The sequence below is a fragment of the Talpa occidentalis genome, unplaced genomic scaffold (genome assembly GCF_014898055.3).
Source record: "Talpa occidentalis isolate TD23 unplaced genomic scaffold, MPIMG_talOcc4v2.1 talOcc4.14, whole genome shotgun sequence".
In the NCBI taxonomy this organism is placed as follows: Eukaryota; Metazoa; Chordata; class Mammalia; order Eulipotyphla; family Talpidae; genus Talpa; species Talpa occidentalis.
This window is the reverse complement of record NW_023601433.1, coordinates 76,854,000-76,870,989: the sequence shown is the minus strand read 5'-3', so window position 1 is coordinate 76,870,989 and position 16,990 is coordinate 76,854,000. Positions and strand designations below refer to the sequence as shown.

The following is a 16,990-nucleotide window of genomic DNA, read 5'->3' as shown; positions in this document are numbered from 1 at the left end:
ACACATTTCTGTTTGAAACAACCCAATATTTTCTCCAAAGGTGACAAGAAGCCAGGAGATGCTGGCCTTGTTTCTTCTCATTCTGTTATGCTCCCCTTAGCTCCTCCCCATCTTCCTGTCACCTTACTTAGCAAGAAGAGAGAGGTAAGCACTTTGGAGTATGGGCAAACATGGCAGCACAGCACACAACTGGAAAATGGGCATCTCAGCCAAAATATCTTTGCCCTGTCCAGTGCCCATGGGAACCACAGTTTCATCATAACCACCCCCATGGTTGTCCAGCAGGGTCATCCAGAAATCTGTAAATACATGAAAATGTCCATATGCGTATTGACATTCAGATGCAGATGTGTATGCATAGGCACACTGATGTTATCACATCTACACTTAGTGTGTGTGTAGTGTAGGTATAATGTTTAATACCTACACATTAATCCATGTGTAGCTGCGAGTACCCTCCTGAAAACACATACATATGTGGATGAAAATGTGGATGGGTATAAATATTTGTTCACTCCCATGTGCCCATCAGCTCAACAAGGATCTACTGATATTGCAGGCACTGCGCAGGGTTCTGGGGATGATTAAGGACACAGTAGAAGGATGGGGATATGCCAGGGTACATGAGTGAGAGGTGTGTTTTCAGTATAAATGTCCATGTAATCTGCACATAAGTGTGTACATGAAACTGGGGAAGCTCCCGATCACATACGTGAAGGAACATCTCTTGTTGATGCTAAAAAATGTCACCATGCTCTCTCCCCAAACCCCAAGATTCAGATCCCAACAGCCCCCACCTGAGCCTCAGGCAACGGAGGCATCCTCTGCCCACTGCTCTGCCACATGGGTTGGTTCTCTTCGTCATCCCAGTCACTCCATCCTCCCCACCTACAGGGTGGAGAGGCGGCATTTCTTGATAACAGGTCACCAAGAGTCCAGGACACCAGGAGCCACCTGAGCTTCACGTGGTTTTATGGTTTCATGGTTAATGTTTGGCCCTGGGTAATTTCTATTGTAGGAGGTTAGCTGGCAAAAGGCAGAGGAGAGATGGGGGCAGGGAGATAAGGTGCCAGGTCACCTGCCCGGGAAGTCCACTGGCACCACAATGCCAGCACAGCCCCTCCCAAAAGAGGGAGCCCAAACAGAGAGGACAGGGCTTCTGGAAATAGGGATGGAAAAGAGAGGCCCTGCAAAAGAGCCCTCAAAAGCCCAGCATCCCCTCTGCAGCCTTCTATAGTATCCAAGAAGCCCTTCTATCAACAGATCAGCCTGACTCTGCTTGATCCTCTCCCAGTTCACGAGGAAATCACTACTTCCAAGATGCTCTCTAAAAAATTCTTATACTAAGGCAAAAACCTACCTCCTAGCAGCTTCCACTCAGTGGTCCCACTTCCTCTCTCAAAAAAATTAATCTTCCCAGGAACAACTGTCCTTTGGTCAATGTCTCCAGAAGGGTCCTATTTCAAATGCTAATACATCATCTAGGATAATACAATTCTACTTTATTGTTTACTTAAGTACTGTTCTTTCCCATTTGAAGTTTTTACCTCCTTAAAAGTAGAGAGATTATCGATATGTGTAGATACGATGTATGTGTGTAAACATAGATATCTTTGCATGTATCTTTGTATAGACTGTGTATACCACCATTTAGTTGAGATTCACTCTATCAGGCACCATGTTCAGAGTTCATACATCTTAGTTAATCCTCACAACACTATAAAGCAGTATTATTCCTATTTCATCAGGTTAAACCAAGAGGTTTAATATCTTGAGAGAGGTCTCCCAGCTATGAGTAGAATTCAAACCCAGGTCAACCTGATTTTAGGACTGTGCTATTAAGCGCCACATTCTAATCTATCATATGCCTTGCATATAGTAAACTGAAATAAATATCAGGTGAGTGAACTGTTTATCTAATTAATTAACTAGCCCATTGCGCCATTAATACTTAGCATGGACAAGTTTGTCAATGGTGACTTGAGCTATATCTGGAGTAGGAGGGGCAGAGGACTCATGGGAAGAGAAGAAAGAGTATGCGCTATGGGCCACTTACCTGGAACACAGCGTGACTTCACTTCAAGCTTTCCCCAGTGCAGTGAATTACCATAGATCCAAGAGAAATGAAAACTTTGAACAGAAGACTTTGTACAGAAACATTCATAGCAACACTATTCACAATTGCCAAAAGGTAAAAATAAACCCAAGTGTCCATCACTTGATGAAAGGATAGACTTAATGTGGCCTATCCATGCAATGGAATATTTTTCAACTGTAAAAAGAAATTAACTATTGATATAGACTATAATACAACATGGGCGCACCGAGTAAAAGAAACTGGGCACAACAGACCACACATAATATGATTCCCTTTATATGGATTGTTTAGAATAAGTAAATCCATTGAGACAGAAAGTAGATTAGTGGCTGCCAGGGATTAAGTGGAGGGACAAATAGGATATGACTGCTATGGATAAACATTTCTCTTTGGGCTGATAAATATGTTTAGGAACTAGACAGAGGTGATAACTGCACAACAGCATAAATGAAGTATATACTTTAAAATAGTCATTTTTATGTTTTGTGAATTTCACCTCAATTTTAAAAAATGACAGGCTATCAGGATTATTTAAATCACTCTGAGTAGGGCCTCTCCTGTGGCGCAGCTGTTGAGCGCTGGGCTGTGAAGCTACCTGCAGCCTCTGCAGCTCCAGTTCAATCCCCGGCTGCGGGCGAGGGTCCCACATGGCACGCAGACCTCTCCTGCCATGCCCGCTGCTTCCCTCAGCAGTGTATTTCGTCAGTCTGTCTGTTCTGTTCCCCACTCTGGCTCTTATAAATTCTCTCACCCTCTCGCTCATCTGGCCTGTACCCTGGTTCTTGTGTAAAATAAATAAATAAATCTTTAAAAAAAAAAAATCACTCTGAGTAAATTGTAAAGCTAAAGAGATGCAGAGCTAGATGAGGATATTGGCTCTCATCATCCCAGCCCTTCAATCCTCCCCTAAAGTCCCTCAATAAAATGGTTTGATCCAAAAAATAAAATAGGGCCTTCCTGGTGGCCTAGGGGTTAAGTCTCAGCACTATCACCACTGTGGCCTGAGTTCAATCCCAGGCCAGGTTGCTGACCCACATACAGCACAGCAGACCTCTCCTGTCTCATCTCAGCAGCGTATTTCAATAGATCTGCCTGTTCTGCTCCCCATGCTGTCTCTGGTGAAACCTGTCACCCCCCCAAACCTTTGGCCTAAACCCCATTTCTTCTATGCATAAATAAATAAATAAATAAACCTCGAACATAAATAAAATAAATCACTCTACACATGCCTCAACCCAACAAAGTCAGGGAGTCACAGCAAGTGGCCTTTATCAACCCTGCCAGCCACTGGGGCACAGTGTCCTTTATGACACCACTCCTCTCTACCTCAGCAACTCTCTCTCTACATAGTGAGGCCACAGGTGCCCCCAGAGCCTTCCAAGGTGTCAGAGCAGGAAATAGGGGCAGAGGGGCAGCTCTTTAGCCCTGACCTTCCTTTGAACTCACTGAGAGGCTCCTTCATGGGTTTGTACAGTCAATAATTCACCAGCCTGTCAAGGCACTAGTCCTGTTAATGAAGCCCAAGATGGTGAGGCAGACTCTCTCTCCACCCCCTAAAATAATGACCATTTCCTGACAACCTACTATGGTCCAGCACAGCACATGGTATTTGACTTGTCATATTTAATCCTCACAGTAATCCAATGAGGTAGATATTATCCAGGCCACAGTAGGACTTACGTGGGTCATAGGCACTGTTGCCTTTATAGGTCCCTGCCTCAACAAAATTGTTTAAAATCATATTTCATGACTGCACTGATATTAAGATATTAACATTATCTTAATATTGTATATTAAGACATTTTCTTTGATCTAAAAGTTTATTTTTCTCCTAATTTGCAAAAAAACTAAAACATTTTTATGAGTCTCTAGAAGTATCATGGGCCTTAGATGTTTTACCTTTTGTGCCTGATGGATAGATCCATTATGGATATTATTGTTACCATTCCACAGATGAGAAAACTGCAGCTTAAATTACAGACCTAAAAAGAGGTAGGAAAAGATGTACGGCTGATTTATCTGAGACAAAGGTGGCAAGACAAATCACTGGGGAAAGAACTGAGTCTTCAGGGACAGCCCTGGTGACCTGAGTCTCAGTGCTATCACCACTATAGCTAGAGTTTGATCCCGGACCAAGGAGCTACCCACATGGCGCAGCAGACCTCTCCTGTCTCACCCACTGCTCCCCTCAGCAGTGTATTTCAGTAGCTCTGCCTGTTCTGCCCCCCACTCTGCCTCTGGTGAATCCTCTCACCCCCCGCACCTCTGGCCTACACCTCAGTTCTTGTATGCAAAAATAAATAAATCTTTAAAAAAAGAGAGAGACCCATGAGACACCAGAAAAGGCAAAATTAATGCCTTTGTGAGTGTGTACCCATGAGCTACGGGGTGCCAGGTGGCATCAGAGCAGAGGAGCAGGATTTGGCCATGCACTGAGGGACTGAGAGAGGATTTCCTAGGCACATGGGAAGGCAGGGGTGGGCATGATACAGGGATTCACAGGGGGATATGTTTGGCTAGAATGGTGGGCATGTGAGGTAGAGTCCCCGGAAAAGAAAGTTGGTGCCAGATCTTCAGAGGCCTTGGTTTTTAGGTTAAGGAGATTTGTACACGCTTCAGATTGTAGGCACTTGGGAGCCATTGATGAGGGGACACATCTGGATAACACATGCTTAGAAAGGAGAAGCCACTTGCCTGGAGCTTCTGGTGCTCAGAGGGCAGGAAAGTACAGGGTAAGGAAAAGGAGCTTGTGTGAGATAAGGGAGGCCCAAATACCTGTAAGTCATTTTTGAGTTAATGTCAGTGTACGGTATGAGTCAGGGGTTCACTTCATTTTTCTGTATGTGGATAGCCAGTTGTCACAGCAACATATATCAAAAATACAGTTGTTGTTTGTTTTTTTGCAAGGAAGAACTGGGGTGTAGGCCAGAGGTGCAGGGGGTGAGAGGATTCACCAGAGACAGAGTGGGGAACAGACCGGACGTAGTGACTAAAATACACTGCTGAGGGGAGCCGCGGGCGAGACAGGAGAGGTCTGATGCACCATGTGGGTCAGCTCCCTGGCATTTCATGCTGTAGTGGCCAGCAGTAGCTTGTAGTAGCTGATAGCGCTGTCTTTAAGCCCTGCGCCACCAGGGAGGCCCAGGTCTCTCTATTTACCCCCACACATTTGTCCCTTGAGGCACATGTATTCCTTGAGGACAGATCAATAAACAACTCAAGGCACTCCAAACAGTATCTGGCACCCCATGCTACTCACAAACATCACACCAAACCACCTGAAGAGAATCAGTCTCACCCATAATCATCTCACTGCCCTTTTACCCCTAATGGCAGTTTTCCTGCCAACTAGAAACACCACAGGCAGTTTGAACAAGTGGTTAGAATGTTAATGGGTGAAAATGGGCTACAGCCACATCTCTTTCGTAGAAATTAATCACTATGAGCTTTATGACCTTGGTTGCCTTAACTACCCAGCTGCTGGTTGGCAGACACTGCTCAGCCCAAGGGGTGGAAATGTTCTCCTGGAAGGGTGATGTCAGCCAGGGGTGAGATGAAGGGGATAAGAAATCAGCATTTGAGGTACTAGCACCTCTTAAATCTTATGCGTCACTCATTGGAACCTCTCCTTCCTCTTCTTCAACTCCAACTGAGACAGCCAAGACATTTAGAAGTTCAAAGGGTATCCTGCAGTTCTCCTCTGACAAGGTCCCAGGAAAGGGAGCAAAAGAAAGCCAGGCTAACGCCCCCAAGCCTGGGTTTAAAGCAGGACTGCCCGCATCAGAGGTGCCCTTCAAGCTCCTAACCACTACTGCCACCTGGTGCCCTGCGGGTACATCCTATAGGGTCTGACCAGCCCTACCCTCTAGTGTAGCACTACCCAAGAGAAATACAATGCAAGCCACAAATGTAATTTTAAATTTCCTAATAGCTACATTTACAAAGGTAAAAAGAAACAGATGAGGGGTCTCCCAAAAGCAAGGGATTAAGTCTCAACACTATCAAGCTATCTCCAGCCACTGTGGCCTGAGTTTGATCCCTGTCTCACAGGCTGCTCCCCTCAGCAGTGTATTTCAGCCATTCCACCTGTTCTGCTCCCCACTCTGTCTCTGGTGAATCTTCTCACCCCCACACTTTTGGTCTATGTATGCATAAATAATTAAAATAAATCTTAAAAAAATAAATTACTTTTTAAAAAGATGAAATAATATATCACATTTAACACAACATAGCTGAAATAGCACTTCAATATGCAATCAATATTTTAAAAATTATTGAGGTATTCTATATTCTTTTCCCAGTGCTAAATCTTTGCATTGAGGGACTGAGAGAGGATTTCCTAGGCACATGGGATGGCAGGGGTGGACATGATACAGGGATTCACAGGGGGAAATGTTTGGCTAGACTGTTGGGCATGTGAGGCAGAGTCCTAAGAAAAGAAAGTTGGTGCCAGATCTTCAGAGGCCTTGGTTTTTAGGTTAAGGAGATTTGTACACGCTTCAGATTGTAGGCACTTGGGAGCCATTGATGAGGGGACACATCTGGATAACACATGCTTAGAAAAGAGAGGCCACTTGCCTGAAGTGTAATAAAAGGGTTGGGGCCCAATGGACTGTGCTGGAGGATTTTCAAAGCTTTGGAGTAATGTGGTGTGGTAACACACATCTGAAGAGATGTGAACCCGTACTCCTGAATCATACAGTTTTGTAAACCAATGTCACCCAATAGCAATGTACAATTTTTTTAAATATTAGAAAAACAATAAAATCCAAGCTCCTTGCCTGGCCTTGCCGTAGCCTTCATTACAGGCTCACTAAACCTCACTGCTCATCGTTCCCAACACTCATGATACAAACCTGCTAAACTCTCCCACTTTCTGCTCCCTCTGTCTAGAATGTTCTTCCTCTCATCTTTGCATGATCATCATTCAAGTCAGAGTGCTTTTCCTTCACAACCTTATCTGCCACTGTCTCCTCATCTTTAACCATTCTCTATGCTATAATCTTACTTTTTTTTTTTCTTCATAGCATTCCTCACTCCCTGACATTGTTTTCTGGTCTCCTTCCACTAGAACATAGTGCTGTAAGAAAAAAAAAGATTTCCCTTCTATTGTTCAAAAATGTTCTAGCAAATGGAACAGTAAAATATGAGTGAGTGAACAAGTTAGCGCTTCTCCCTCAGTCTAGAAATTCTCTCTACTCCATGGGTGACTCCATTTCCTTCCTGCTTTCTTTTCTATTGCAGCATCTGTTTTGCTACCCTCATAGCACAATTTTAACTATAGTCAGTTGGTTTACTTGTCTTTTTTTTTTCTTCCTTTGCTCCTTCCACAACTCTGTACGCTGCCCACCATAAACAAGGGCAATGTCTGTATGGTTCACCTCTGTCACCTCCTGCCTAGCACAAAGCCTGACATGTGGTAGATTCTGGTAAATGCTTGTTGAATGAATAACCAACTCTTCCCAGTACTTCTGGCCCTGCCCAGATATCTGATTCCAGGCACGTACCAGGCACCACCAAAAAGCCGGCCTTGTCCTGGTCTCCTCTGACTTCCAGAAGTGGCTGTCACCATGTCACTGGACCTCTGAGGGAGCCTGTGCAGGATGGGGACCCAGCCTGGAAAAAAGGAAAGGGACTGGATGGAAAGAGACAAGACCATTCCTTGCCCCCAGGGTATGCCCCAGACTAGCCCACACCCTGCCCTGCCCTCCCTCCCCCAGGGTCAGCAGAGCTCTCACCCAAGTTGGGTTGAAGGAGCATTTCTGACTCCTGAGACACGGCTACCACCTTCCCAGTACCAACCCCCCAACCCCATCCCTGCTGGGCTGGGCACATGGCCAGGCCCTTCCATCTTCCGCTGACCAGCAGCAGGTCAAAATACCTGTTGCCGACCCCCACATGTGGTGGGGCAGAGTTCCACAATTCCGTGGGGGTTCTCCCCTCTGGAATTTTACTTCCAATCAAGTGTCAGGCCTTAGAGATCAAGGAATTCAAGTTCCTCACTGTTACAAAAGCCCAGAGAGAAGCAGGGACTTGCCAGGATCTCAGATCTAGGGCCCCAACCCCGAATTCCTGTGGGTAGAGGTAACAGCCCACGCTCTCCTGGAGCCCTGGGGATCACCCCACCCCTGCTTTTTCTTTCCTCCATTCCCCCTCCTTCACCTCCAGAAAACCACAAGTCTGGTTATAACCTCCCCTCACCTGGCTCGCCCCTCTGTGGTCTCATATGGAGCCCACAGTGTGGGGCAGAGTAGGGGTGCAGATGGCAAGTTGTGAAGACTGTTTCCCCTCTTGAGAGAGATGCAGGGTAACGCTGAGGCCCAGAAGGGGTAAGTGGCTCCCACCGGACACACCACCAGGAAAAAGCAATGCTAATGCTTGATCGATAATGATTCGATCTTCAGCTCAGGGCCCAGTTCCACTATCGCTGGGACCCCGTGGCAGGGGTGCATGTGCTCATTGACCGGCAAGAAACTGAACAACTGACTAAGGGACTAATGAAAAATGTGGCCTTGTGACTGACTGACTGACTGACTGACTGTCTGGCTGACTGGCTGACTGACTGGCTGGCTGACTGACTGGCTGGCTGGCTGACTGGCTGGCTGACTGGCTGACTGACTGGCTGGCTGACTGACTGGCTGGCTGGCTGACTGGCTGGCTGGCTGACTGGCTGGCTGACTGACTGACTGACTGACTGACTAGCTGGCTGGCTGGCTGGCTGGCTGGCTGGCTGACTGACTGACTGACTGGCTGACTGGCTGACTGGCTGACTGGCTGACTGGCTGACTGGCTGGCTGGCTGGCTGACTGACTGACTGACTGTCTGGCTGACTGGCTGACTGACTGACTGGCTGACTGACTGGCTGACTGGCTGACTGACTGACTGATTGTCTGGCTGACTGGCTGGCTGCTGCGGGTGTTGCCGGTGACGCCGAGGCTCTCAGCCTAGGTCTCCGCCTCCCGCTCACCTTAGCCAACTCAACTCTTGGGCTCCCGCACACCAAGAGGTTCCAGCACCGACCTGCACCGAGCTGGGTGAGCGGCCGCGACTCCTTTCAAGGGCCAGGTTGGCGCCCCTGCGCGACCCACGACGCCCCCTGGTGGCGGCACCCGGAAGGGAGGGGAGGGGAGGGGAGGGGAAGGGAGGGGACGGCGGACGGGTTGGGGGGCGGGGCTAAGGGTGGACCGCCGGCGCGGACGCGGCGCGCTGTCCTCTGCCTTCCTAAACTCATCCCTCTTTCCTGCCTCCTTAGTTCGCCTTCCCCCTCCCCCGGGGCCACCGCTCTACCCCTCCCCAGTCAGAGGGCGGGCCCCCTCGGGAGTCTGAGTCCCAGTGCGGACCTGTCGAGTGACCCGATAAAGGACAAGGAGTTCCCGGCTTCCCTCGCAATCCTCTGGCAGCCGGGGCAGCCCGCCGGCTCCGGAACCCCATTGGAGTGGGGGACAAGGAAACCCTCTGGGCCCGGAGCAGAGACTGATCCCAGCGGGCGTGGAAACCCCACCACCCCGCCGGGCTCCCAGAAATCCTTGAGGACTCTTCAAGGATCTGGGGCGCTTGAGTGGGCAACAGCGGGTGATAACGCTTTGTATCTGTTTCTGGGCCCAGAATCACCCCTCAATCCCCACTTGCTCCCTCGCTCCATCCCTCGGTGCCCCCGCCCTCCCGAGTGCCTGTCTGGAGCGTGGCGAACACGAGCGAGCTCCCTAGGTGGCAGCAAAGGCCAAAGAAAGTGTCCCCAAAAAGGTCCCTCCCTTCGGCCCTAATCCCAGAAAGACCGGGAAAGATTTAACAGAGAACTGGAGTCTAGAGTGACAGGAAATATGATCACAGAGGATTTGAACTCTGACTTCCTGCCCTGGGCAAAGAGGAGACAAGGCAGAAAGGAGAGGCTGACAAGGGTAGTCCATAGAGAGTGATGGTTCCAAGCACAGATGCACCCAGCCCTGCCCTCAAGCGTGTCTGGGAATCTCCTTACCTCTCTGAGGTTTGGTTTCCTTACCTGTAGAATTAGGGACAAGAAGGACACCTACTTCATAACATGTTCTCAGGGTTAACTGAGATACTGCCTGGAAATCAGTTAACACAGTACCTGACACTCATGAGTGCTCAGTAAATAGTACATGATTAAACCGAAAGGAGCATCCCGCAAGCCACCAAGACCATGTCTGGATGGGACCTGTGTGTGATGGCCTTTTTTAATGTGTCAATCCAACACTAAATACACATGTTGTGATAATGGTATTTTGCAGATGCAAATACAGTCCGTTATCAATTGACTGTAAGGAAGATTATCCTATATATCTGGGTGAGCCTGATTCAATCAGTTGAAAGTCCTTAAGGTCAGAACTAAAACTTCTCTGAGGAAGAAGAAATTCTGCCTATATACAGCAGCTTCCACCACGGACAAGTGTTCCAACCTGCACCTGTCAATTCCAGACTTGTCTAGCAAGCCCCAAACACATAAATCAACTCACCGTGGGCCTCTCCTGGTGGTGCAGCGGTTGAGTGCTGGGCTGCGAAGCTGCCCACAGCCTCTGCAGCACCGGTTCCATCCCCAGCCGCTGGCAAGGGTCCCACAGGGCGCGTCAGACCTCTCCTGCCGTGCCCGCTGCTCCCCTCAGCAGTGTATTTCTTCGTCAGTCTGCCGGTTCTGTTCCCCGCTCTGGCTCTGGTGAATTCTCTCACCCTCCCATGCTTCTGACTATACCCACTGCTTGTATAAATAAATAAATTTCAATAAATAAATAAATCAACTCCCTGCAATAAATCTCTTGCTATGCATCTCCTACTAGTGCCATTTCTCTGGCTGAACCCTGACAAATATAATACATGGAGGAAGTGTGATCCCACACACTGGCATACTGGGGCCCAATCCTCATGTTTATTCACTCCTTTTTAAGCTCAGGGTGATTTGTGGTTTTCAGGAGCATGTAGTTGATGTTATGTTTAGAAAACCATAGTTGTTTGATGTTGGGGTTGAGGGTAGGGCTAGGAAGTGGGTGAGGGTGGAGGGCCCAGGTGCAGGCTGCTTACTCCCTTCCATCACCCCTGCCCCCAGACTTTCAGCCTCATGAATGTGACCCACTTATTTCTAGGCTTTTTCTACCGTCCCTTTTTCCCAAGGGAGGCCAGGCTCATCATCCTCCTCCCCCTGTGGCAGGTGTAGGATTAGGAATGAGGGGTACAGACTCTGCTATCTCCCCAGGAGCCAGCTGGTGAGGAGGAGGCCTCTCCCTCAGCAACCAGTCAGTCCACATGTTGCTGTACTGCTTCTCCCGCCTCCATCCCACGGGCCATGTGTCATTGTACACCCACATCCCTGCAGTCCCGCCCTAATGCTAACAGCTGCTAACATTCATCGATTACAGTCTACATTGTATGTGACAAGTCCTTCACTCATCTCATTTGCCACAAACCTATGGGGCAGGAATTAATACTATTGTGCCCATTTGACAGAGGAGGACGCCAAGGCACAGAACCATGTCCTCAGTCAACCACCTGTTTCTCCTCCTGTAGAGATCTTCTCAGGTAGCTTAAAAATTAGCCAAAAACATCTGTGGGAGTGGGGCATAGCAAGGAAGTAGCTCTGACATTGAAGCTCCCCCAAGTTGAGAGGTCTTGTCACTTCTAAGACTCTCTGCTTGTTCCCCAGCACAAAGGATGGTGATGAAGATAAGAGGTTGGCTTGAAAACACTTGGCTTCCCTTCCGTCCTTTCACCAGGGATGAGGGAGGCTGGTAAAATGCGGTCTGGAGGGTGAGAGTGGGCTTAGGAGACCTGGTGCAGCCACATGTAAACTGTGAGGCCTTCAGCAAGTTCTGGAGCTTCTCTTAGTCTCAGTTTCCTCATCTTGGAGGTGGGCCAATGCAGAACCCCTTCCTGGGGCTCCTGTGGGGATAGTAAAGCACTGACACACACTGGCACTCAGGCTTAGTACACCCCTCAAAATAAAACAAAAACAAAATCTGCTTTTCCCAGGGACAGAATTTAAAGAGACACTCCTTTAAAGTCTGACCCTGAGACAACAAATCTTAAATGTTACACCCTGGCACCTCCCCTACTTCCCTCCATCTGGACCTGTCCCCTTTCCTCATCTGAGACAGCAGCATAGTCACTTCCCTCCCCCAAGTCACTCACACATCCCAAATGTCACCCTTCCTTACCCTCATATCCCCTTCCATACCCTCATATCTAGTCCCTAGCAAATCCCCTTGGCTCTGCCAACCAAATATATCCACTATGCCTCTCCATCTCATCCCCACCACCCAGGGCCCTGCCACCCAATCTCCCTTCTGGGCAAACTGCTCTTCCACTCTGCCCAGTACAACAGAGAGGGTGAATTTTTTTTATTAAGATTTATTTATTTATGCATAGAAGAACTGGGGTGTAGGGCAGGGGTGTGGGGGTAAGAGAATTCACCAGAGACAGAGTGAGGAGTAGAATAGGTGGATCCATTGAAATACACTGCTGAGGGGAGAAGCAGGCGAGACAGGACAGGACTGCTGCGCCATGTGGGTCAGCTCCCTGGCTGGTATAGAACTCAGGCAGCGGTGATAGTGCTGAGACTTAACCCCTAGGCCACTGGGAGCCCCCCAGCCAGCGTGAGGTTTTAACAATGCCACCAGGATGCTGTCTTCACTTTCAGGTGCTGTACTTGCTGTGTGCTGCAGCATTCATCTGTTGCTACAGGACCACTCCCGGCCCCACCACACACACAACTGGACAGGGACCCTGGCTGGTTTTGCTCACTTTCCTATCCCCAGTACCCACACACAGGAAGGCCTGAATCAAGACTTGTTGGATGAGCCATGGGCGAGGAATGGAACCAGGCACCTGCCTGCTTAGGGGTGGCGTTTGCGTGTTATCCCTGCTTATCATGGTGCACTGGTTCTCTCGCAATGGTTCCAATGCAGTGATATAGTATATGGTCTGCCTCATTATTGGGGAAAAGTAGTTCACCTCAGAGCTTCTGCTCTTTCCACGTTTCCCCTTCAAGTCCAGAGGTTTTTCTTCTTGTTCCTGAGATATTCTTTTATATTCTCCCTACCCCCAGAAATATATAAAAATTGTTTGCCCATTCATTGCAGAACCGTCCTCCTGGAGGGTTGCCATGGTGATTGAATGATGTCACCACCTAGGAAACAGTTGCCTAGGAGATGGGTGAGGTCACTTCCAGGAGATGATTACTATGGTAACCATTTCGATGGAACTAGGGGGTGGCCAGGAAAGTGAAGGGGGTGGAGGGCGGATGCATAAGGGACAAACGTGAAGGGCGGAAGGAAAGGGGGGGAGGGGAGTTTCCGGGATTGCAGGAAAAAAGGCCAGGAAGAGGATGGGAACCATCCCAGAGCGGTTGAAAATAATACAGAATTTCAGAAATGGAAAGACACCCAAAGACCACAAAAAACACCCACCCCATTTTTAGAGATTGCAAGGCCAGGACTTACCTAAGATCACACAGTCAGTTAACCAGCGACATTGGAAGCAAGAGTGAGGCCTCCTGACCCTCGATTTCTTATGACTCATCAGTAGATTGAGTGGGGAAATGAATTCTTTTTGGTCATTTTTCTTTTTGAAAATTGTGGCCTCTATCAATTATTCATTTAATTAATCAATTATTCTGTGAGCTATGTGCTAAGCCCAGGAGAAGAACCTGACTACCATTTTCAATGTTAGTTTGTTTTGATTTGTTTGGGTTTTTTTTTAAGATTGTACTCATTTTTGCATAGAACAACTGGGGTACAGGCCAGAGGTCGGGGGGGTGAGGGTGAGAGGATTCACCAGAGACAGAGTGGGGAGCAGAACAGATAGATCTACTGAAATACACTGCTAAGGGAAGCAGGAGGCGAGACATGAGAGGTCTGTTGCACCATGTAGGTTAGCTTCCTGGCCAGGAATCGAACTCAGACAGTCACAGTGGGCATTCATAGTGGTAGCACTGAGATTTAACCCCTAGGACACCAAGGAGGCCTCTTCAATCTAACTTCATTATTTTGTATGTTGATTATATTCCCCACCCGAGTGTCCCCCACCCTTGGTGACATAAAATTCACTAAGGTATCTCCAGCACCCTGCCCAACATCCACCATATAGTAGGAGCTGAACTTGTTTGTTGAATGAAGACAGCACAGTAAATGCTATTGTGTGGCACGCGCACACTGTATACCCACAGCACAGGAGTACAGAGAGGTTCACAGTAGCTGACAGAGGGGTGGGCATTCATACATAGGATTTGGTTTTGTTTTTGTTTTTTCAAGATTTATTTATGCATACAAGAACTGGGGTGTAAGCCAGAGGTACAGGGGGTGAGAGGATTCACCAGAGACAGAGTGGGGAACAGAACAGGCAGACTGACTAAAGTACACTGCTAAGGGGAGCAGCGGGCGAGGCAGGTCTGCTGCGCCATGTGGGTTGCTCCCTGGCCAGTTGGGGATCAAACTCGTGCTGCAGTGGCTGGTGATAGCTTGGTAGTGCTGTATTTAGCCCCTGCGCCACCACAGAGGCCCACATACATAGGATTTGAATAAGCCAAGAGACAAAAGCCATTCCCAAAGCAGGGTGATGAGCCATAGTGAGAGGGGCTAAATAAGTCAGGTCCAGCTAGGGAGAGATTTTTAACTAGTGGTGTGTGGGTCACCTCTTCAATCACACATTAGTTGGAGCACTACAGATGCCCACTTTTCCAGTAGAAGGAGCCCCCAGGATTAGGTTGGGAGAACACATTAAAGTCCAGGTTGCTGGATTGTTCCTGGGAGTAGGGATGGGGCAGCAAAAAATAGGCTGAAGAGGCAAATGTAAAGACGGTAACTAAGAAAGGTACATCAGGGAAGGGAGATCTTCCAGGTCTGACCTGGCGTGTCAGACGTCCAGCCTCTACCTGGAGGCAACATGTTCATGAACGTCACAGGCCCTCAGAGCTCTGCCTCTTCCCAGGAAAATCACTTTTTTTCTCAGAGCCTCTGGATTGGAGTTACAGCCTAGCTCCCAAGAGTGTTAGCTTTGCAGTTTAAAACACACATTAAAGCCCCACTTGGCAGGGTGAGAAAGTTATCAACAGAAGGTATTTTGTTATTTTCCTTCTCCTCCCTGTCCTGCAGAATGACATGGGAGTTAGACTTTGGGAAAATGTATTTGACAGCGGATTCCTTTATTCTTTAGTTCACCCAACCTCCTGGAGCCCTTGATTTGCTAGGTGCCACAGGTCCAGTGGAGGGGAAGACCTGCTCAGTAACTTAGAAAAATGCAGACTGACCAGGGCCTCCCCTGGTGGCGCAGCGGTTGAGCGCTGGGCTGTGAAGGTGCCCGCAGCCTCTGAAGCACCGGTTCGATCCCTGGCCACCGGCGAGGGTCCCACATGGCACGCAGATCTCTCCTGCCATGCCCACTGCTCCCTTCAGCAGTGTATTTCGTTGGTCTGCCTGTTCTATTCCCTGTTCTGGCTCTGGTGAATTCTCTCACCCTCCCGAGCTTCTGACTATACCCAGTGCTTGTATAAATAAATAAATCTTTAAAAAAAAAATGCAGACTGACCAGAAGTCACCCACAGGAAGCTTCCAGTCAGATCAGAGGTTTCCTAAGAGATGGCATTTCATTAGCTTTGAAGGAAAGATCTGGTTCGGGCAGGCTGTCAGAGAGATTGTAGTAGTAAGGATAGCGACAGGAGGGGCTAGCTATTGTTGACTTTTCAAGGACTCCTTTTCTTCAGATGGGGATCAAAACAGCCAGAGTAAAGAGTCTTTCAGTAGTAACACTGCCCCAGTTCTGATGTTGGCTTTACCTCTTACTAGCTGTGGACTTCATTCCATCTGATACCTGACTTCTTCATCTGTCAAAAAGAGTATCATTCCTAACTTCCAGGGTCAATGTAAATATTCAAAGACCATGCATGCAAAATGCCCAAAACACAGTTGGGATCTGAAATAGTTTTCATCAGCATAATGACTGGGCTTTATAATGGAAGATGATCTGTTAGTCCCACCCAGCTGGGAATCTGTGTTTACAGGGCTGCCTGATAGCAGGTCTCCCGTGGACTCTGCATGGGAGCCAAGTGTGCAAGGCCAACAGTCAGAAAGCAGTTGAGTTTACTTTGTAGAGCCAAGAAGGGTCCTGGGCTTCCCAACCCCAAGTGACTTAGATGGCCAATTATTTACTCAATTGCTCCATTATCAAGAATCCTACACTTTTCCCCATTTCAAACAAATGGAGTTTTGAGCAGTAGCAGTTTTGAAAATCTAAGCAATATCACCAATAAATATAAATATCCTGGTATTATTCCTTCTAAGTGAAAACATTAAGAACATTATCACCAGAATACAATCACATCCTTTTTTTGGAGTAGGGCACAATGAAAAGAAACATGAACAAGAATTTAGGGGACCCAAATGCAAGTTTAGGTTCTGTCATTAATTTTGCAGGGTGACCCTGGAAAAGCCAATTCATTTCTCTGGACTTCAGCTTTCCCCACTGTCACTCTGAGATGACTCCTTCATAAAGTTATCTTAACAGAAGTCTCAAAACTTAAGTGTACAGAACTGGAAAGAAAGCTTATACAGCAGAGATTATAGAGTAGAGAAGCCCTCCAGGTTTGGGCCACATATAATTTATAGTGTCCTCATAAATCCTCTCAAAGAACCCCACTTATTGCTTATGGGGTTAATTAATGGCAATTATGTGTCCATACATCTCCCCCAGACCAAAGGATACCTTATACACACAGCACTTGGAATAAGAACATATCCAAAATCCTGCATGTAAAAATAAGGGACTTGAGCCTCAGAGCATGTCTTCTCAGGGCTGCTGGAAGCCTTGACAGCACAACCCTGCCAGAACCCACCAGAGGGCAGTGAGAACTCTGAATTAGAAGTCTGGGCACAGGTCTGTGACTTACCAGCT

The 16,990-nt window shown here is 47.9% G+C and overlaps 1 protein-coding gene across 2 annotated transcripts in view; it reads right to left on the bottom strand.

The window, feature by feature from the left end:
• The window catches only part of SLC5A1 (solute carrier family 5 member 1), a 113,301-nt gene extending 104,118 nt beyond the window's left edge, over nt 1-9,183 (bottom strand). The window contains exons 1-2 of one of the 2 annotated variants that reach the window (XM_037510972.2): nt 9,066-9,183; nt 7,606-7,714 (exon numbers count right to left, since the gene is read on the bottom strand). The gene's annotated coding sequence lies outside the window, so the exon portion shown is untranslated. The remainder of the gene's footprint in view (nt 1-7,605; nt 7,715-9,065) is intronic. The other variant, XM_054695277.1, reaches the window with a different exon arrangement.
• Nucleotides 9,184-16,990: the final 7,807 nt, after the last annotated feature.